Raw genomic sequence first — 22,640 nt, 5'->3', positions numbered from 1 at the left:
TCCTCCCCACATCTCTTTACTGAAATAGAAATTTAAGAGCATTACCCAGAAACCTTCAATTATGAATTGTGCACCTTGGTCACCATTCTGTTCTTTATATTCTGTAACTCCTAACAAGTGAACCCAACTCAAGTGGAGTATATGCAAATAATATTGACCTCCATTTTGCAATCATCTACCATCTGGTGCTCCATAACCTGTGATAAGGAAGTTGTCCTGGAGTGATATGCATCATTGCTTCACATTTTCTTGTGCATATGTGCTATTCTGTTTTCCCAGTTCACCTCGGCATTGGGATAAAAATAGTGTCACAATCACAGCAGTAAATAATATTCTTATGACTCTCCTCAGCTCACAATTTTAGGACTCCAAACCTTTTCTAAACATCTTCCTCCCTCCCAGGTATTTCTGGAATTCTCCAAAGAATGCATGTATGATGATGTGTCAAGTTGACATTTCCCACATTCCCTCATCGATCTAATAACTGCGGAAGCTGTCATTCAGTCACTCTGAGTCCATCTCAAAGCCTCCAACTTCTGCAGCTAATTGGTACTGAAGCTTCTCGAGCTTCTGGATCAAAATTTCTGATGCCACCCCAGTGCTACAGTCACCATGTACTCCCCACTGTCACCTAGCTCTGGGACAGACACCATGCTGCCTTTGGATCCTCCCAGATTCTTCTACTGTGATGTGTTGCTCCTGTATTAAAGTTGTCTGCTTCTAATTTCTCTTCCCTTAGGATGATTTATTTACCAGAAAGGTTTTCTTGGTCCCTTATGCAACTAAGATTTCTGACAGATGTATCCCACAACTCCATAAGATGTGATGTTCCATATCCATAAGATATGATGGAATCCAAAGCACACAAAAATGTACAGGTTAAACACATAAAGGACAAACGAGGGTTGAAATGTAGCCACATTCCACTCACCAAGCTACACAACCAGAACTATGTCTGCCTGAGAGAGTATCTTCTAATTTACAGATGGACTGTGGCCCTGCCTGAATTCTTATATTGAGGTTTTATACAAGAACTCCTGCTGTATGGAGAACAGGGAGCATAATTTATATTTCTTTTGGGTAGACTTCATCAATTTCACCAGTGGGCATAGAAATTATAAGTATTTTCTAGATAAAATCTATATAGTGGCAGATAGTTCATGCCTAAGCGAAATCTCTGGCCCTGGCATTCTTAAAAAAATAATGTAGAGGTAAGAAAGGTAAAGGGCTTTCTCAATGGCAACATGCTGGCTTTCTCTCAGCTTCTAAAATTAAACTCAATTAGGGGCACTTGGGTGCCTCAGTCAGTTAAGCACCAGACTCTTGATATTGCCTCAAACCATGATCTCATGGTTCGTGAGTTCGAGCCCCGCTTTGGGTTCCAGCACAGAGCCTGCTTTGGATTCTCTCCCTCCCTCTCTGCCTGCACCCCCCCCATCACTCATGCTGTCCCTGTTCTTCTTAATGTAAATAAACTTTAAAAAATATTAAAAAAATAAAAGATTAATAAAATTAAACTCAATTAAACCCCATGACATTTCTTTCCCATTCATAGATTGAATCACTGAGATAGTGTGGTACTCAAAACTGTATTCTGGTTTCAGACAACCTTCCTACTCTAGGCATCGAATGTTCCTAGTCCAGTGCTATATAATGCCATACTCCTCCTTTCTTAGCATGTAATAATTTTACAAAATAAGAAATGTTTTACATAATTTGATGTGTAATTTTAGTGTTATTGCAATTGTTACCATGAAGACACTGAGATGTGAAGAGGTCTAATGACTACCCTTTAGTGGAGCCAGATTTCAGAATACGGAGGGGCCCAGTCTCCATTTCCCTTCTTCCCCTTGGTCTATCAGTTATGCTAGCTAACTAGTGAGGTCTGTCACAATTATATCTTCAGCTTTTTGATTCTAAACAGTATCTCCCTGTGTGCAGTCAGCTAACCTTCACTTTCATCTTCTTGCTTTTTGCAAACCTATACCTAACTCCCCCCAAAGTTTTTCAGTTTATCGTTAAAGTTCACCGATTCAGCACTTGCCCTTTACAAAAGTCTTGGAAGCCCCACAAAGATTAAACTCTGCTGCATAAAAAGTCAGACAATCCAGCCAAGGAGCTGAAGTGGTTCCCACCCTTCACACTCGCCACACCCCGTCAGCCAACAATAAATCCCCTCCCAACATAAAAGTCCCTCTCCCCCACTCACCCGAGAGTAAATCCCTTATTGGCAGGAAGCCAGAATGAACAGATGTGTCTGCCACCACTTCCTGGGGTGGGGTCAGGCTGCATCTGCTTTGATCAACCAAAAGGAGGAATTTCCAGTGTCAGGGGCCTCTGCAGAGAATGCCCCAGGGCCTACCCCAAGAAGTAAAGGGACCAGGGATTAAAAAACAAGTAGGAGCATCCCAACTGGGCAGAGGAGCACAAAAGACTTGTGCATCCAGAGAGGTGATGTTGTGGTCATTCTCTTCATTTCTCTCATAGTAGTATGATCACAAGTAAATCCAACTTTCATGCTAGAAGCTCTTTTGGGGAAGGGAAATGCCATAGTGATGTTGAGTTTAGTTTTCCCTATTATTCAGTCATTATTGCTAGTAAGCTAAACACACAAAAGAGAATATTAACCCTTATACAAGGAGAAGATGTGTTACAGTGACATTAATTAGTGTTTATATTGGACCAGACCTGAAATAGCTCCATGAACCAAGGAGCTGACTCCTATAAGGCACCACATTGTTTTCACTCATGACCTTCCACTGGAATCATACATCACAATCTCCAGATGAGCCATTAAATTGGATCTATCTCAGAGCCTTGTTTGGAGCCATGGTTGTAAAATGAGAGCCTTAAAAACTATTGCAACATCACTCAATGAAATTGAAGGAAATTTCCATGGTGAAGTACAAGAAAAATGTCTTACTCAGTCAGCTAGGTTTTGCTGTACACTGCTACTCAGGAAAACTATCTACTGCTGAATACTGTTTGTGACCTAGTCCTAGGAGGAACCCATACAACACTTTGGAGATTTTGGTAGTCAGACAAAGCTAAGTATTATCACAAATAATGTTAAATCTAAACCACTAAGGTCCATTGCTCACACCCTTCTGAGTCCTGTGAAGGTTGGGAGAGGTAGGTGGGGGTGAGAGGTGGAGGGGCTCTGCTCCAAGTAGGAACAAGTTTCTTTCCCTTCCAGTGGCTCTGCTACCAGATTCTGGTATCCTATACTTCAGCTTTGCATCTGGCCAGCCTATGACGAGAGACAGAGAACAGGGAGCATGCACCAAGACTTTTATGGGCCCAACTTGAAGGTAGTTGGTGTGCCTTGCTCTCCTCACCCACACTCCTTAGGCCTTATGTAGCTGCAAGGGAAGCTGGGAAATGTAGTCCAGTTTTTTGCTCAGCAAGTACCAAAAAATCACAGGTTAATAGTGGCTAGAGAGCTAAAACATGTCATGGGTCAAAGTTTTGGATAAGAGTTTTTGCAATGAAAGAGGAGACTTTTTTGTTCTCAAGAAAGACTCTGCCCATTCCAGTTTAGGAAACGCCATGTACAGCCTTTTCTTGATAGTATGGTATTCTAACATTGATCTTTTCAAAACTTTTAGATGGTAGAAGATGAGGTAGAAGAAAAATGAAGCAATCACATGCACACTGTGACTTTGCCTGAAGTGCAAACACTCAAGTTTGCATTTAGCTTCATATGCTTAAGTCTCCCTGGCAGCTGAAGAGCTTTACAAGCAAAGTAGACTTTTTCTAGCATTACATTATATACACACACATAATTATACATTTATTATATACACACATAATTATTACATAGCATTATATTATAATAAGATAATATATTATATTATAATAGCATTACATAATATATATGTTAAAATGAAGTCTTGTTCAGTTGTTTCTAACTGTTATATATGATTTAAAATGCAAGAGGGAATTGTGGAGAATGGGGATATGTTCATTGAGAGATTAAGTGTTTTTTATTTTTTAATTTTGAAAAGTACTACTCTCTTGAATGATTGATTATACATTTGCAAAGTATGCAAGAAAATTCATATGAAGCTGGTGTGCTCTGGGTCAGATGGGGATGTCACTCCTACAGGGCAGGTAAAGTGTGTGAGAAAAGGAACAAGAAAAACAGATGAAAAAGTGTCACTTTCCCTTCTTCCATTTTCCTTCACCTTCCTTCCCTTCTCCAAGGCACAGGCCAGTAGGCCAGTCAAAGAACAGACTGGCAAGGATGAACAGAGACAGCAGGCTGAGGAAAGGGCCATCATGGCTGGAGGAATGGCCACACTGAACAAATAAGCCAATTTATCAACAAATTCAATATACTGGGTTAACAGAAGCCAAACTTCTCACTTCTGGAGTAGATTTTACAAACAGAGAAAGGAGAAAAAAATGGAAGGAAGCCCTAGGTGTTGGACTGAAATTGGAGGTGAACTCATGGTACATGAGCATATAAATATAAATATAATCAAAGATCTGTACTCATTAAGACCATCGAGGACCTGAAAAACAGGGAGACTGAAGAAATTTTCCAGTTTGAAGTTTTCTGAAAATGAATGATAACTAAATGCAGAAGTATTCTGGATAAGATCCTGGAGTGGGAAGGCAAATGAGATGTTACAGGATCAGCTGCTGAAATTTGAACTGGTCCATGAGCAGATGGTAAGGTTGTATCAGTGTACGTTTCCTGATTTGGAGTGTTGTGTTCTGCTGATTTCAGAGAGCTTTCTTATTTAGGGAACACGTTCTAGAGTGTTTCAGGTGTCATCTTAAAGCAGGCTTTCAAGAAGTTGAAGAACAAAGCTAATGGTAATGGGCACATAAGTGAGTGATTATGGAAACGTGATAGCAAGTTAGCATTTGGGGAATAGGGGTGAAGAGGTTATAATTTGCTTTACTATTCTGGCAAATTTTTGTAAGTTTTAAATCTTACAAAGTTAGTTAGAAATAACTGACAACAACAACAAAAAAAGAACTTTTCCATTTAAAATACTGTGTCTCTGGATTTCAAATTGGATACACTTTGATATTTTTTACTAACTCCAATTAAAATGTATATTGCTTTTAATTATTTCTCTTTTTTAAGTTAAACACACATATGAATGTTTTTAATTATTTCTGTGTCCAAATTTCTTATGAAATTCCATCTCTAGAGTGGACTCACAGAATCCAAAGTTTCATTCAGGTTATAATATCTAATTTGTATTAAGCGCATATAAGCTTTTATTTAGCGATAGTATCTACATTTTATTAAACACATAAAAAATTCATCACCCATACTATTTCATTATATTACCTTATAATAACTCTAAGGTTTAGGTACTGTTATTGTCCTTCTTTCCTAGATGCACTAACAGGAAATTATTACTAGTGTCATCTGCATATTATAGGGAAGATCAAAATGATAGTAAATTACACAAATTTGAAGTGTTTTTATTGTGGGTTTATTTTCCTATCTAGACAACACTTGAAGACATGATGTCCAGAGCATGTCATGTGCTTCTCACTTTCTGCTTCTTGCTTTCTGTTTTGCAGTCTTCCATAAGTGATTTCCATCCCAATAATCTCCTTAGGACCCAAGGTGGTTGCTGGGGTTTGGGCCTCACATTTGCATTTCCACACATCAGGAAGGAAATAAGCAGAAACTGAGGGCATTCATCTCTTTCTCTTCAAGTTGCCTTACCCCCAAGTCCCATGCGTTATTTCTGTCATGGGCCACACACCCACACTCAGCTGCCTAGGAGGTTGGTGAAGGTTATGTTTATGCTGGGCACGTTGCTCTGAATTCTGCTGGTGAAGAATTCTGTCAATAGTGGGAGACAGCCAATAAACACTACCACAGAGAGTAAGTACCCAATGTCACCCAGCTAGTAAACTGGGGAGACTTGGGTGTCTAAGTCCAGAGCTTGGGCCGTTAACATGCTGAGAAACCACCCAGTCCTGCAGGAACTAGCTCTGTTGGTGCTAGCAGCATGCTGAACTGACCTTGGCCCTCAGTATGGCTTCAAGGTCATCAAGGTTATCAAGACCAAACATCACCACAGGAGCCAGAATTAGAGAGGAAAAGACAATATGAGCACCATGCGGTAATCAAGAGGATGGTATCCCTGTGTATACGTGAAATGTTCTCCATCATAATTGGTCAGGAGAGCCCACAGTAGGAAGTGAGGATCAGAGCAGTATGGCCTTTGTGGCCTCTGCTATTGCCCTGTGTCCCAGTGAGGGATCTGTGATACATGAGAAGTCTGTAGATGTAGTGGAAACCTTCAGAATATTTTCTCAGAGTCCGAGGGCTGAGAGGTGGGTGGAAATTTGGACACATTCTTCTTACATTTTTCCTGTACCTGCTGAAAAACTTTAGCCATAGCTACAATACTCTCACTTTTAATGGAATAAGTTAAAAACATCTGTACATACGCCTGGCATTCTGCAGAAAGAAAGTTCTTCACATCTCTTCCAAAGTCCTCGAGAAGTATTTGACGATGTCTCTATGGGAGGCTACCAGGTGCTAGTTGCCTACAACTGGGCCCAAACCTTATCCTAACAAACTGGAAGGTAATGAACAGCCTACATGAAGGTCCTCACTCTGGTAATGTCATGCCTCCAAAGAAACAGGAGACAACCGATAAGTTGTAAGCAATGGCAATGGATGATGTTTACCACTCGAGCTTGGGGAGGGGGGGCATTTTTGACACATTCTTTATTCACTGACTGTATAAGTACACTTTCATAATGAATTCTTCTTAAGCCAGATGAGGAAAAAATAAAGTCTCCCCAAATAGTCCAAAGTAAAATTGCTTTTGGCTATTTCCAAACCTAAAGGAATCAGCCAAAATAATTTCAGTCAAATCTTTGTGAAAGCACAACAAAAACAACAACAACAAATTCCCTCTGAGGATAGGGTTGGGAAGGTCAAAGTCTAACCTGAAGTAAACAAAAACGTCTCAGTAGAGCAGAGTTAGAGGTTAAATAAATGTTTCTGACAACAGGGATTTAAAGCAGGACCATTAAAAATATTTTCTGCTGCCTGCATAAAAGAAGAAAGTAATGGCTATCTTTACCCTTATTTCTGAGTTCTGAGTGAGAAATACAGGTTCATGAACATATTTTGGAAACAAAAGAAGAATAAAATAGATTTATTCTAGAAATCTAGAAATATTAATGAAGGCATCTGGATAACAAGGAAAATACACATCTAAAATGCATTACATCCTCATGATTTTGATAGTGTACAAAATCATCAAAAATATTTTAAAACTATATTCACCTTTTCCCAAGTCATAAATGGCCATTGATGAAAAAATAGTACAGCCAAAATGCAAAAATTAGTGCTAAATCCCAATACCCATTAAAAGTTCTTTGTTATTAATATTTTGGAGTATTTGTTTCTTTTCTGTGCATATTCATATGTATATTTGCAACTTCCTCCATCTAACATCTCATTACAAGTACTACTCTGTAACATCTCTTCTTGCTTAGCAAGTCAAAGTCAGCATTATCCTGTACCACTAAATATTGTTCTAAACATTGGTTTTAAATTGCTTCAGATCATCCCTCCTTATGTACAGACTCCCTTCCTTTCATCTGAACACATATTATTTTCAAATTTTCACTGTTATAATTAGGTCTGTAACTTACATTTTCTGACATGAGACTTTGTGTAAATCCTAGATTCTTTTCTCAGGATCACTTTTTACAGTGAGTTCCTGGACCAAGTGGCAAGAACACATTTAGAAATTTGGAAAATTATTTTCAAATGGCATCCGGGGGAGCCTGGTGGCTCAGTCAGTTAAGCATCCCACTTTGGCTCAGGTCATGATCTCATGGTCTGTGGGTTCGATCCCTGCATCGGGCTCTGTGCTGACAGCTCAGAGCCTAGAGCCTGCTTCAGAGTCTGAATCTCCCTCTCTCTCTGACCCTTCCCTGCTCACTCTCTCTCTCTCTCTCTCCCTCAGAAATAAATAAAACATTAAAAAATTTTTTCAAAAAAAAAAAGAAGACCTGTCCTCTTCCCAACTAAGTTAAATGTCCAGTTTTGTTCAGTTGTGGCTCTTAAATTTAAATTACATTATAGTTGAAAGGAATAAGATACAGACAAGCTTAAGGATTTTTATGTGATAATACAGCATGCTCAGTGTGGACATGGTCAAGTGAAAGAAACAGCAAGTCCCAGGCTTCTGTAAACAGAGGGGATTTCTGACACTGTAATTCAGGAAATAGAATGGAGTAAGAGATTTATGATCAGTGAGAGAAAGTGTTAGCTGAAAGTCAGAATGGTCTTTATGACTGTTATCATAGACAGCCCATAAGATCTGAGAAATAGAGAGCATTTTCACAAAGCATCTCACTGCAGTAGGCACTAGAAGAAAGGCGCTAGAAAACCTTACACATATGTACAAAGCCAGGTAAAAACTAAAATTAGAGTTGTGTAAAAAGTTCTTGAGGCAACTATATTTAAAGGCTGAGTTTTGAGTCATTGCTTTCAAACAGGCAGAGGATTGGAGCACCAGGGTGGCTCAGTCAGTTAAGCGTCCAACTTTGGCTCAAGTCATGATCTTGAGGTTTATGAGTTTGAGCCCCACACTGGGCTCTGTGGTGATGGCTCAGAGACTAGAGCCTGCTTTGGATTCTGTGTCTTCCTCACTCTCTGCCCCTCCCCTGCTCCCTCTCTGTCTCTCTCTCTCAAAAATAAATAAATATTTTTAAATTAAAGTAAGCAAATAAATAGACATTTTAAAAAATTTAAACTGGCAGAGGATTGGCTTTTAGAAGTCCTGCCCAAAGAACATGGCATTTGGATCAGAGTGATGTCACATAACAAGATGGACAGAAAACAAAGGATAAAACAGCAGAGGAAGATTTTTTTTTTTTTTTTTTAAATAAGACCAAAGAAGAGACAGAGTGCTCTTCAGCCACATCTGACTAACAAGTTTATCAGCTCCCAGTGTGTTGTAGTCAGGTTGAGATTTCAGCCTGGTTGGTGAAATTTTTGCTCAAGCTTACACTTTTACACCATAGCGTGGGTTCATCCTCAATTCTTTTTTTCTGTTGTTTTACTATAACTCTACTTCAAAGATTTCATTCAAGTATGAGTAAAGGCAAAATTCTAACATGCATGGTCTTGTGTGATGACTGTAATCTGGATTTCTGTGCCCAGATTGGAAGCACTAAGTAAAGATGTCTACTTTCAGGGAAGTTTAGAGGCAACGCTGATCACCATCTGGGAATGCCAAGCTTGCCTGACAGTAGATCAGAAAGTCAGTTGGGCTTGATTGTGATAAGGCAGAAGAAACTGTTATGTGAAGATAGTATTACCAGGGGAAATTATCAAGATAGCATAAGTTATGCAGCATAAATTATGTGCTGTATAGTGTAGTTATTAATTGCTTAAGCATAGGTATCAGAACTGACTTCAGATAAAGCTCTCCCACTTTCTTGTTGTTAAAACCCATGCAAGCTATTCAATTTCTCTGAGTATCAGAGTCCCAGTCTGTAAAATAATGTTAATATTCTCAACATCATAGAGGTGAAGTGGGGATTAAATGAGAGAATGTATATTAGGATCTTCCAGCCACCTAACCACAGTTATTTATTGGCTCAATAAATGGGGACTAATCCTGTCAGTATAAATAATAGCAAATGAGGAAAATTAATCATATGTTCCCAGAATAGTCCCTACATAGAAATTCAAGTGAGATGATCATAAACCAATACCTGCTTATGAGATATAATTGATTAGGTTCCTATCAATTAGTTTGTTATTGAAATTCTAAAAAAAATTGCATGTGAAAATAAAGCTCTAAAACAAGACGGCATTACCAAATTAGGGAGAAAATGAAAATACAGTCAGAATTGCAAGTCATTAGCAACCTGATTTAAAGTTTGGTTACTCATAAGATTGGTAATAACCTATTATCATACAGCAAAACCAAATATAGATTCACTGTTCAATATTTATTGAGCCCTTACCTGGGCATTATGTTAACTGTTCTCATTTATTTATTGTTTTTTAATTTTTTTTAATGTTTATTTTTTAGAGAGATAGAGAGACAGATTGCAAGCAGGGGAGGGGCAGAGAGAGAAAGACACAGAATCTGAAGCAGGGTCCAGACTCTGAGCTGTCAGCACAGAGCCTGATGTGGGGCTCCAACTCACAAACTCCGAGATCATGACCTGAGCTGAAGTGGGGCACTTCACCCACTGAGCCACCAAGGTGCCCTTGTTCTCATTTAAATGATCTCATTTAACCTTAATATAACCATGGGATGAGCACTATTACTAACATTTTACACAAAAGGAAACTAGATCTACTAAGGATTTAAGAAAACAGTGAAATTAAACAGCAAGTAAATAGTTAAGGCAATTTTTATCCAGGCCTTCTAGAACATTTCATGCTTGATACTCTGCCCACACACCATAAAGCAAACAGAAATTAATCTGTTGTAAACTGTTCAAACTCACAAACGCTTTCCTTGCAAATGTAACTGGAAAAAGGAAAACATATAACCATACCCACCCAGTCAGAAACTCAGGAAGTATTTTCCAAGCTTTGGCTGAGGCTTTACAGTCAGAGAAGGAGCCATTAAGAAGTGTTTGGTGTTTTTAGCTTATGTTTTTGTTTTGTGTTTGCAGGAGACTTGGGGAGTTGGGAGGCATCGAATGAAAGGAACGGGTTGTGATAATATTGTTGACGTGCATGTTAGAGGACAAGTCAAAAAATTCTCTCTAAGGATTAAGATTGAAAAATCTGGAAATCCATGTTGGTCTCTGGGGAAAAATGGGAGTTTGACTCAAGATTCCCATTGGACATTTAGAAGACTAAAACACGTAATCTCAAACTTCCACTAATAAAGAGATACCTAAGAGGCTTGGACTGGGAGGTGAGTGGGTTGGGTGGTCAATGGCCACTTTGGCCTATTCAGTAGGGCCTTGGAGAGGCAAAACCTACCTATGCTTAACTCAGATTCAGGGAAATGTGCCATGGCAGGAATGAGACTGATGGCGACCCGACGAAGACGGTGTGTGGAGGTGGGAGCTTCCTTACACTGGATAAGGAAGTCAGAGACAGAAAGGCTGCAAGATTTCGGTGCACCAGGTGAGGATTCCAACAGACTGCAAAGGCTATGTAAGTTCTGGTTCTTGAACCATGTGAATTATATGTACAATTGGAAATACGATCACTCATGTTACACTGTCTAACATTATTTTGTGGAGTGATGAGAGTTGGTAGGGAAGCAGTGGGAAGAGTGAAGAGACCTACCCATGTTCACACACTTCTGCTGAGGTCTGTCCTAGCCAGCAGTCTTGCTCCACAGAGGTGCCAGTGCTGGTGCCCCTCAGCTGACACTGACCCCTGGGGAAAACATCTAATAGTCTGGCAGAAACAAGGCAAACTCCTTTTCCCCAAATATTTTTCTGAGACAGGTCACCATTCGGCGGGGCGGGGGGGGGAGGATAAATTGTGAATTGATTTACACTTAAAAGAACACCAACTACTACAGACCACATATAATTCTACCTCCTTCTAAATATGAGAAATGCCATCTGCCAATCTAGCACCTGTGAGTTTTTGCAGCAATTACTGTCAGTGGGAAATAAAGTTCATTTTCAAAATTGCGAACCCAAAGGAAGGGTGTAAGGTTTGCGTCTGGTTTTCCTGGACTATAGTGTTTTTGTCCATCGTTAAAGGCAACAAAGTTGACCTTCTGGTTACTCCCACTGAACCTAAAAGCCATCTAAGGGAAAACAGGATGTGGCTAAGAACAATGACACCCCTGCAAACCACAAACAGAGCCAGGAGATTAATAAAGCCCTGGTGTTTTTCAGAAAAGTCTGAAGAAAAGCATGAATTCAAAAGGAGGACAGGGATTGTGAAAATTCTATTGTTGATTTTGCCCGCAAACCAAAGTTCCCACCTTACTTCTCTGGCTAGTCTGATTTTATGTGAATATAAAGCCTAGAAATGATCTCTGTAGCAGTTGCCCTCTTGAAGCCCACTTCGTGGTTTTTAATGCCCATTGTTATTATTGTGATCTTTTAAATAACAACTCTGTTCAATTATTCTCAACAGGAATCTCTAGTCATATGAACCACAGAACATACATTTGATATACTATAAATATAAGACATATATCTAAAAATATATGTTTTTCAACTTTGGTTGAATTTTTTTAAAATTGAAATCCAAGTTAGTTAACATATAGTGTAATAATGGCTTGAGGAATAGAATTTAGTGATTCATCACTTACATATAATACCCAGAGCTCATCCCAACAAGTGCTCTCCTTAAAGCCCATCACCCATTTAGCCCATCCCCCCACCCATCTCCCCTCCAGCAACCCTCAGTGTGTTCTCTGTATTTAAGAGTCTCTTATGGTTTGCCTCTCTCTTTCTTTAATTCATATTTGTTCTAAAACACTTTATAGCAAGATTTAAGATTTCTGTTAAACAGAGGTCTGTAAATAAGAGAGATATTGTAGTTTTCACAATTGCTGTCACAATGGGAGCACCTATGAAAATGAACGAGAGAAAAGATCCACTCCAATCAATAAAGCAATAACAATGCATTATATTACTCTCTATAACACTCAGCCAGTTCCTCCTGCTACATTTCCTTTCAATGTCCTTAATCTAGGTACAAGGATTTTTTTAGAATTTGAGGCAGTTGTAAAGGAAGACATAATCATTTCAACCTAACTAATTTAGAAGAACATTAGCTCAAGAGCAAAATATTAAGCACAATCTATTAAATTTACTATTTCTGCTATTCATCAATTTAACTGATCGTTACAAATAAGTACAATATAAAGGCAATAGCCAAGGCACTTAAATTAAATGAAAGAGAAAAGTGAAACTATGCCATTTTTCAAGAGTTGATTTTAAAAATTCTTTTCCTTTCTCACCACCCTCCCCCCTTAGTATCACTTGTAAAAAATAATTAGAAATGGTAAAAGTCAATATAAAGGCCCAGATCCTTGTGTGTGAATGGGCTATTCATGAAAAATTTGGCTTGCTCCTTTTAAGGGTCACCAAGGGCAACACAGATACTCCTGTTAAATTTGTGAGGAAAATGGTGGTGAGAATATTTCTTCTTCGATCCTGGAGACAGTTGGGCTGGTGGTCCCATAGTTTCCTAATTGCATAAGCTACACCTTCATTCGCATCTTGCACTTTTAAAAAGTTGTTCTAATGTTTCTAACCACAAAACTACTAAGTTATAAGCTCCTTGAGGGCAGGGACAAAGTTTATTCGACTTGTTTTTCTCCCTCATGATTCACGAAGTGTGTGGCCCATATCACTGTAACAGTTTCCTTAGATGACTGATGAAAGATACCTTTGCTCAGCATAGTACTTTTAAGAATCTAGTCCTTGATTTTAAACTCCTCACCATTTCCTTCATATTTTCAATTTAACTAGTCTTCATTTAGGTAACTAGCAGGCAGCCCCTTAAGACAGAATGGCATCTCCAAATCATTAGTTTGATTATCCACAAACACCCCTTATTTGAATTCTGCTTTGCTATTTACCTTATTTTTAGTTTCCCATCTTGGCACTTCAATACCCTTGTCTGTATTTTGCTAAAATGATGTTGCTGACGTAGGTAGAAAACACTTGAAATTTATGTGTCCTGCAATTTCTTACATTTTGTTGCTGGAACACTTTGAAATACTTCAATTCTGTACAGAAACTGTCAACATAAAGGACAAACTGGTGATTTATAGATAGTAATGTGAGTCTAAATTTCTGTGCTGCCAAGCTGCTCATTTTAAAAGCACAGTGAATTACAGGAGAAGTAAATCCACAAAACTGGAATGGTTCTCTTCATTTCTCCCAGTCCGTGTGATAAGCAAGAGTTCTCTTCAGTGAATGATTTTTGTTTATCTCATTGATCATTTGCACTGATAAATGTCTCATCTAAGTTCCTAGTCATGTCTTAAAAAAGAAAGGAAATAATTACAGTAATCTTTTTTGGGTATTGAATATTAAATATCTGATCCTTTCTTTTGCATTTTATGGCAGTCTCTAAAATTATATGCCAATTGATACTGCAGTTATGGTTTTTGGAAACTAGTAGCTCAAAGAAAATAAAACCTTGGTTCAATTGAAATTATTTCAAAAGCTACATTATATAATAATGCTAGTGATATAAATACCAAATATAGAAAGGAGAGTCATGCCTCTGTTCTTTGTAAATAAAAAATAAAAAATAAACAAATTAATTTAGGATAATGAACAAAAGATCTCTAGTTAAAGAACAGGAATGACAAGGTAATGTCCCACCCACCCAGCGACAGACTAAAGACAATCAGAAGGTAATTACATGGACCTCCAGAAAAGTAGACACAGAAGTGCCTGCCTCTTTCTTGATATATCCTCTTATAGTGTTGTTACCCCTGGCTCTCTCTGTCTTCATTCAAGAAAAAAAAAAAAATAAACAAAAGCAAAATAATAAAAGCAGAAGTAGCATAAATCTCTCTGTTATCTAAGGCTCAGATCCATTCTTCCCTCCTCTTTAGTATCTGTCTTGACTTCTGTGGCCTATGCTATCAGTTTTTCAACTCCCCTTTCACGCTTTAGCAGTAACACATGGCTCAGCAGTAACTGTGAAGTTACTTTGTTTCTTCTAAACAATGGTCAGTTTGCTAATATTAACAGCTTCCGCCAAGTGTCTGAACTATATCAGCCTCTAGCCTGAGTTATTTACATGTGTCAACTCCTTTGATCCTCACACGTCTGTTAGTGTCCCCATTTTAGAGATGAAAGCCAGGCTCAGAGAAGCTAAGTAACTTGTTCATACTCACCACTAGCAAGAAGTAAAGCTAGGATTTGGGTACAGAGTGTATGACCTTAATCAAGAATGCTGTACTCTCTTACAAACACCACTACCTAGAAGCAATTTTTCTCTTCCCTGAAACCTAATTTGGTGTTTCGTGGTAGCAGGGGATGACCATATCTGGGTTCCAGGTGTCTAGAGTCTGATAAAGAGGAAGTGATTCATTGGATATAATCAGAGACACTTAACAAATGTGTTCCTCCGTGTTCACTTTGGAAGGAAGAACAATCCATTGGAAAATATGCCATCATTCTCTGAGACCCTTCAGTTGATCTAAGAAGAGGTTGGTCTGGCCACATGGGGGTGGGGTAGTGAGTAAGAAGGGCAAAGGGCTCACGAAGGCAGAGATACCTAACTACAGAGCAGTCATGATGTGCACTCTGCTGCCGACTGCTTGGGACCAGACATGATATGTGAGACAGATATGTGAACTGAGACACACTTATGACTTAAAACAAGTGAGACTGCCTATTACTAAGAATAAAGAGACAAGTTATTGGCCTGTCAAAGTAGTCAATCCACAACCAGAAAAGGATTACCCTCACGAAATAGTGTAAGGTGTACGTCAAGGATAAAAATAGTTTTATGTTGGTCATAATTTACATAGCCAAACACAATAGCCACTCTTATTTAAATAAATGTTTATGGCTTTATTTTATTGTGCTTACCCCTATTAACTTCCTCTGGAATTAATGCATTATGGAACATGTTTTTAAAAATGCTGTTAAATTTGTAAATGAGGGAGAGATGTTATGAGGATAAGATGAAATAGTATGCCAAGAATTAAAATCAAATTTATTGGGAGCCTGCTGAGAAGGCTCTGTGTTAGGTGATTTACATGAGTTGTTCTGATGGAAAAGCCCCCCCCCCCAAAAAAAAGCCTATAAAATAGATATTATCCCCATGTTACAGATAAGGAAAACCGAGGAGGACATTTCACTCTCAAAGATGACTGTGTGCTCACCATTGTATATCCTTTAATTTTTACTTTTCAATTACTGTTACGCTTTGGCATTATCACCCTGTTTTTACACTTGATGAAATTAAGGCTTTAAGAGGTTACATATCTTATTCAATATCACAGATCAGCCAAAGAGTTAGGATTCAAACCAAGTTCTGTCTAATTCTGACATCTGTATTCTTAGCCAAATGATTTAAATCCTTAAAATTAATTTAAGATGAAGAACGTAAATCATTCAGTGAACATTCCTAGTATAACAAAAGATGTGATCATGACCCAGGGGCTATATAGAAAAGAATGAAAATTAGTTCTGTGGTGATATCCAGCTGCCTGCTTGACATCTCTATATCCAAGTAACCTGTCTGAAGCTGGATTTTTTTAAGTTTATTTATTTATTTTGAGAGATGGAGAGAGAGTGCAAGCAGGGGAGGGGCAGAGAGAGAGAGAGGGAGAGAATCCTAAGCAGGTTCAACATTGTCATAATAGAACCTCATGGGGGCTCTACCTCACAAACCATGAGATCGTGACCTGGGCTGAAATTAAGAGTCCAACACTTAACTGATTTGGCCACCCAAGCACCCCACCAAAGCTGGATTTTTGAAATTTCTCTTCAAATCTACTCCACTTACAGCTCCCTTCACCTTGGTAAATGGCAAATCCATTCTTCTCCTTGCCCAGGGGAAAAAATACTAGGATCACACCCATTCTGCTAACAGGGAGAATTTAATATAAGTAATTGTTGACTGTATATAAAGTTGTTAACTGAGTCATTGAAAAGGCAAAAAAAAAAAAAAAGTATGATGGAGGTAGAAAGAGCAGGATGCAGCAGTCATGGCTGGGGAAAGAGGGAAGAGGTTGTAAATGTTACCACTTAGTCTTTGAGACCTCTAAGGATGGGTGGTGACCAGCAGGTGCTGATGTTTCTGAGACCGAGATGGGCTAGTCCTGTGGGTGCTGGAATGTGCCAGTGGCTGCCAAGAGAGGGACTACTCTGCTACAGGAACAGGAAGCAGGAAGTCCCGTCTTCCCCCTCCACTCTGGCAGACCCTGTTCTGATTGGCCTATTGGCAGATTCTGATAGAGCAACTAAGCAAAGCAGATAGGTGGTTTGCAGAGTCTCAACCCCCGCATCAAGAGGCCAAGATGAGAGGGATGAGTCTGGAATGGAGAGGCAATAGGTTCATTACTAGCACACCTATTTCACGAGTTAACCATATGATGCCTTCCTTTGCTGGAAATCCTGCCAGGGCTCACTATTTTCCTAGAGTGACCCACAGAGCCTGATGTGAAGTGGATACCAGATCTCTGAACTCACCCCCCAACTACAACACTCCTCACTCTACTGTGCTCTGGCCTTCTTGCTCTTCCTTAGACACCATTAGAATGTTACCATCTGACAGTCTTGCTCAAGCTATTCGCTCTAGCCTTCTGGAATGTTCCTCCCACAGATACCTACATGGCTAAATCCCCCACCTTCTTCCAGACTTTGATCACATCTTACCTTTTCAAGAGAACTTACTCTGACAAGCCTATTGAATACAGGATTCTGCCCCCACCCCTTACCCTGCACTCCCGATTCAATGATCCAGCTCTGTGGTTTTTTTCTCAACAACAGTCCTCACTTTCTATCATACTGTGTAAGCTATGTATAATGTTTGTTGCTATAGCCCCCTTTATTTTTTTTGAACATTTATTTATTTTGAGAGAGAAAGAAAGAATGTGCGTGTACAGGAGGGGCAGAGAGATAGACAGAATCCGACACAGGCTCCGTGCTGATATTGCAGAACTTCTCTTGGGGCTCAATCCCATGAACTGTGAGATCATGACCTCAGCCAGAATCAAGAGTCATATGCTCAACTGACTGAGACACCCAGGGACCTGTAGCCTATTTCTTGACCGCTATCACGTAAGCTACATCATAGCAAGGATTTTTGTTTCTTTGCTCATGCAGCTCAGTTATCTAGAGCAATGCCTAGCACATAGTGGGTACACATTAACTATCTAGTGATGTGAGAAGATTTCACTTTATTCAGTCCCTACAAGTATTCATGGGAACAGATAACTTTGAACATTCCAAAAGTAATTCACATGGAATATCTAGGACTCACTGGGACATGCTGCAGTTGGTTTACTTTAAAAATACCAAGAATTGTGTTTTTCCTACCCTCCTATGCAGATCAGTCTGCTTTTCCTAGGCTAAGTCTTGCAGAAGAAAGGCAAAGTCCTGAAATAGAGCAATATAATAAGGAAAGGTAACCTGGAAGAAAAATTTTGTCCTGGGTAATCACAGAATGGTTGCTTCTCAGGCAAGTAATTGAGTTGATCCCTCAGCAGAATATATGAACAAAAAAATAACAATTGCACCATTGAGATATTAAAACCAAGTTAATATTTTACTTACATATCTCTAATTTTCCCTAAGTCAAAAGGAACTGTTTAAAGGACTATTTTTCTGCCTGAAAATAGTAGCATTTCAAATAATAACATGGTAGGTATGTAGCTGTTTGCTTTCTAATATTTCATTAACCTGAACCAATATGCTTTACGTACTTTTTCTAAGTGCATATTGCATTTCACAATAGAGGATTGAAAAAATGTCTTTAAAATCCTATACAGCAAGACTTGCATGAATATAGAGCGACAGAAAACAAACTGAGGGAAACCCAAAGCACTATTGTCCTTTGAGACAACCTGATGAATTTACTTTAAAATTGCCAGTCCCCTCGCCCTTCCACCTCTGTGAGTTCCTGGTGTGAGGTTTTGCTCAGCCCCAGGGAGGGTGAGCCAGGGAATGCTGGGAAGTCCCAGGCAGGAGGTACAAGGTTGTGTGGTAGGAAGGCAGCGGGGAGACAAAGGCTCTGCAGTGTTCTCTCTCAGACAGGACAGGATCAAACTCCCTCTGAGTGATTAGCCTCTGGGGTACCCAACAATAACAGACTCATGCCGGTTCTTAAAACAAAGTAACAGCTTTCACTAAGCCAATAACTTCTGGCCTGTGTGAGCCCTGGGAAACAGCTCTCCTCCCTCTCAGAGGCCTCTGAAAGCCAGGTTACCCACAACCAAAAGGAATGTGAAGTCTTCCTCGAGCCTGCAGAATAAGCAATAGATGATTCCAGAAGGCAGATGGGACACTCCTGGGCAGCCCTGGATATGTGTGCATTTGAAAGCAAGGCCAAAGGAGGAGATCTGCAGAGAGGAGAGCTGATAACTTGTTGACTGAGCAGTGACAAAGCATGGACAGGAAGGGAGAGGCCCTGCTCAGCCCGAAGGCAAAATAAACTGAAAGACAGGACGGAGAGAAGTCAGAATGGGCACACCAGGAGCTGTCTCAGCAGGCCTGCGCTGAGGACCGCGTCAAATTTACGTGAGATAAAGACCCTCCATTTCTCTATGTAACAGGAGAAATGAATGAGAGTCATAAAAGTGCTGCAAATAATCCCTCTGTGTCACCCATTGTAATATAGCATGTAAATATCACACAAGGATGTCAGCCTTGGGGGAGGAAATCCATGGAGCATTCTCTTCCCCCACAGGGGAACTCAATGGTTTTTGGAAGCATTTTTGCTTTACCAAATAAAGTTAGTAATTTCCTCTGTATCTCCCTAGAATCTGGGAACTCTTCACACCATCTTTCCTTGCCCCATATCTTTTAAGATAATGTTAGGAAGAGGTCACATGGAATGACCCCAGAGGTAAAATTATAAAGATAAGCTGGCCTTTATTTCCCTCCCTAACCTCTTTCTTCTGTGTCCTGTCCTCCTCAAGGCAGTCACACACACACACACACACACACACACACACACACACACACACACACCCCTCCTCTTTTTGGCTCCATTTAGCCTCCCTGCTTCTAAGGAAAAGTTACTTCCTTGAAAGAAGGAAGGAAGGAAAGGTTTATCTCAGCATTTGGGTGGGGGGGGGGGGTCTGGAATTTAAAGACATTAGAGATAAGGGCAGATCTGTTCCATTTCAAGTTGGAAAACCATGTTTGGAAGAAAATCTGCTGAGAGAATGAGTAGGCCAGTAGCTTCTTCCTTTCCAACAGGCTCCAACCATACCTAACTAATAGTAAATATATATTGCAAACTTGACAGCTTTCAGGGAAGAATTTTTTCCCAACAGAAATGTTCCTTGGCAGCAGAGAGAGTGGTCCTGGGAGCCATCTCATCTGTGTTTTTGGTTCCAAAACTGCTTTAGGCTCTACCTCAAGAGCTAATGTGCTGTAAACCATTAGCATATCCATCATCCCTAAAATGCATAAAGTTCACACTGCTAAAGTCCATTTTGGATACTTTTGCTTTTGAAATATCTCCTATCCAGAATGCGGTCTTCTCAATTCTTGATCTATTTAAGTTATACCCCTTTCTTCAAATTTAAATCCCTAATTTATCTCTTTATGAATCTGATCACTGCACCTGCTTAGTTAACAGTTTGGGGGGGAAACTAGCCACTTACAATGTTCTCTGGGAACTACACATCTCTATCAGCTGTTGAAGAGATAGGTCAAGTTTGTACCACATGATTCTTCTTTCCAGTCATGATGAACTAAACCCCAGGTGGAAAACACCTCTCAGTGGAAAACGCTGCCCCAACACCCATCAGTTCAGTGGCTGGAAAAATCAGTCAGGATCCCTCTCACTGTCTCTTGAATTAGAACTAAAAGACACAGAAACAGAGACTTCAGTGAAGTAAATCTCTAAATTTTAATTTTATTTTTTTCGTTTCCCAGTAAAGCTTGGTGGTGGAGTTTTATTTAGTTTCTGTGATTTGAATAATGAAACAATGGCTATGTTTTAACTTTTCCAAATATAAAGTTTATATTAAATGTGAAGGCTGCGCTGCTCACATCCTTGTCTCCATAACTCTGGATTCAGATGCGCATGCCCCATCAAAGTAGACCTGTTTCCCCAGTTGACAATCGAGGTTGAAGTCGGCAGATGGGAAACAAACCAGGGGCCCTACTATTGGACCATGTCTAAGCAATGGAAGCCAGTGCAGTGAAAGATGAGACCAATAGTATCGAGATATTTAGAGATGAATAAGGCACACAGACCCTGAAAGATGGAGTAATAACATCTGTGACCCTCGGGAGATCCAGAATTGACCCTGTTTCTTACATTCACCTAGCTCCAGTTCACAAGACAACCAACGTTTTAATCTCTGTATTTGGAAGCTTGCCTTATCATAAACACTTATTTTATGAGGTACAGAACCAAAAGCTTTCTGTTTCTTAAAGTCAGACTGTGTTTAAGATACCAATAATAGATGATCTGGCCTTCAAATTATAGCAACAGAATTGAAATCACTGCCCTTTGAATGGAGTCATTTTGGGCCTTTGCTGACCTTAATTATGCATGGATATTGTCGAATATACTATACTTTAAAGTATTAGATTTTAAAATCATATGACATATTTAATGAATGGTAGCTTTGTTGTATGGTATTGTTTTTTCTTCCTTCTGATACCCTTCTGATACCCTACAAACATTAGTATACTTAAGGCAGATAATGTGGTAATAGATGAGTGTGCACTTGAACTCATCGTATATATGATAGCATTCTTGAATGAGAGAAAAAAGATTATGATCTATTTTTTCAACATTTAATAAATGGAGGCAAATGATAATTTCACTGATTTGCTGTGCTCACACTAAAACTGTGGGATAATGAAAATTAATCATTCATTATAAATTTTTAAAAATAGTCTAGAAAGAAAGCTAGAGAAATGTTTGGGGATCTTTCAAAAAATCAAATATATAATCAATGGAAAGACCAACAACTCAGCTATCCTTAACAATAAATCTAATAACATTTCCAACAGGACACAAACAATCTTTATTTTAAACCAGGGCAAACTTGGTCCAAAGATGTTGTCTTGTCTATTTTATAATATGGTATCTTTAAGAGCCACTTACAAAGTATTCTTCTAACAGAAAGATATCCAGTATCAAATGCCAAGAGGCCAAGTGGTGATCTATAGATATCAAAGCAATGTCAGTGTAGAAGTTTCTCTGGGCTCCCGACCTGGAGAAAAAAGTCATCAAGCCAGTCATCAAGATTTAGAACAAACAGGGCATAATTCACCTTCACCCTTAACTTTTGTCCTTCCTTTCCCTTGAGCTCTCCTCTGAGGACAATATGCTTTGTGTATAATTCTAACTGACTAGAAGGAGGCAGTTTTTTTCTTTCTATATTTTTGTATATTTTTGTCTTACTTCTAGCACCAAACACCCCACAACCTGGCCATATACACACTTCTTTTCTGATCCTGCAGTCTCTCCTAAATGTTTCCATATCCACATCATGTAACCACTATTTTCCTTTATATCTACTAAAATATAAAAAAGTTAATAAGTATTTCCCAATAAATATTTAATTTTGGTAAACAAAAGTTTTGAAGTTGGGCTGTCTGAGGACTATTTCATCAGGACAGTAGGGTTAAACCAAGATGCAGGATAATGTGCCTACATTCAAATCTTGACTCTACCATTTATTTGACTTGACATTGGGCAGGTTATCAATTTTAAGCCTCGGTTTTCCTGTGTCTGTGAAATGAGGATCACAATAGTAGCTGCATCATAAGATTATTATGAAGACTAAATAAATGTATACCTGTCAATAATATAGAATAATGTTTGGCAAGTAGTAGGAATACATAAAATGTTATGCTACTAGAACTTAATGGAAAAGCTTCTAAAATTGAAACAAACAAACACAAGAGATACAACTTAGTTCAGTTCTCTTCCTTTAACTCTTGCCTTAATAATTTGATTTGACTTCTGGATGAGCTAAGTGAATATAGCTTCCTGCTACTGAAAGCAAACTGAT

Source organism: Hyaena hyaena, unplaced genomic scaffold (assembly GCF_003009895.1).
Source record: "Hyaena hyaena isolate Hyena2069 unplaced genomic scaffold, ASM300989v1 scaffold_458, whole genome shotgun sequence".
NCBI classification, from domain to species: Eukaryota; Metazoa; Chordata; class Mammalia; order Carnivora; family Hyaenidae; genus Hyaena; species Hyaena hyaena.
The sequence above is the reverse complement of the archived record's forward strand: the minus strand, read 5'-3'. Positions refer to the sequence as shown.